Source organism: Gavialis gangeticus, unplaced genomic scaffold, assembly GCF_001723915.1.
Source record: "Gavialis gangeticus isolate Ggan-Ray unplaced genomic scaffold, GavGan_comp1, whole genome shotgun sequence".
In the NCBI taxonomy this organism is placed as follows: domain Eukaryota; kingdom Metazoa; phylum Chordata; order Crocodylia; family Gavialidae; genus Gavialis; species Gavialis gangeticus.
Window position 1 is genome coordinate 103,745,356 of NW_017729025.1, and position 1,025 is coordinate 103,746,380.

Below are 1,025 nucleotides of genomic sequence, written 5' to 3' on the forward strand. Positions count from 1 at the left end.
ACAGCTTTAAATGTTTTTTCTACATACCTTAAGGTACCACGCGGCTCGTGAACAGTGAAATGGTGGGGTGGATGGAGCATCCCACAGAAGCACAGTGTGGTCTCCAGCACATTCAGTGACAGACCTGAAAGTGGACCAGAAGCACGTCTGGTCCACTTCTGGGTCCACCACTTCTGGATCCCTGCCCCTTCCTCCCTCCCTCCCCCCCTGCCCCAGGCAGAAGGCATATATTTATCAGTATATTAGCAGCTACACCAGCCAAAAAAAGCTGATAGCCAAAAGTGTTGTTTCCTTTTATCGGTGCCGATCCAATATACCACCAATATATCCATGCACCTCTACTGAATGGTAAACTGTTAAATCCATGAGAAAAAAGATACTGAAGTACAAGGACAAAGAGACTTCTGAGAAGTCACAAGATTAGGGATAGTTCAGAGGCCTAAAATATAGCTGTGTGCCACATGCTGCCTTGCCACCTGGCTCAGCTGCAGCCCTCCAGCCTGACTCTGAGGCTTTTTCACCCCATACCTCTGCTGCAGCTCTCTGCCTCATCCCTTGGGTCTCTGTGCTGATTGCTCCTCTGCTGCACAGCTCTGCTGCCTCTCTCCCCCTGATCTCTGAGCTCCTTCAACACATGCTTCTGCATCATGCAGCTCTGCTGCCATACCCTCCGCGGAATATCTGGCTTCTCTCCCACATGCCATGCTGCAGTGCTGCTCTTCCCAGCACTGCTCTGACAGTAGTCCCCCTCTTTTGCCCTACCAATCTTCAGAACCATGCTGCTCCCAAAGTGGTGTGCCAGAGCCTGTTCACCATCAGCGCTCACTGCCTGTCCTAAAGTGGGCAACATGGGAGACCATGGGCTCTTGCCCCTTCATGGCCCAAATTAGGTTGTGTGCATGTGATGGGTTTGTGAAACAAAGGACTATGTCGACAGGACAGAAAGTGGACAGTATGATGACCACAAGAAGGCAAATAAGCAATGCCCAGAGATCAAGTCATCCGGGGGGGGGGGGGGGGCCGGG

At 51.7% G+C, this 1,025-nt stretch overlaps 1 long non-coding RNA gene across 1 annotated transcript in view; it reads left to right on the forward strand.

Annotated features, from left to right (window-relative positions):
• The window catches only part of LOC109299487, a 7,890-nt gene that overhangs the window by 3,762 nt on the left and 3,103 nt on the right, over positions 1 to 1,025 (forward strand). Inside the window, exon 2 of the long non-coding RNA XR_002097887.1 lies at positions 792 to 793. This is a non-coding gene — a long non-coding RNA (uncharacterized LOC109299487). The remainder of the gene's footprint in view (positions 1 to 791; positions 794 to 1,025) is intronic.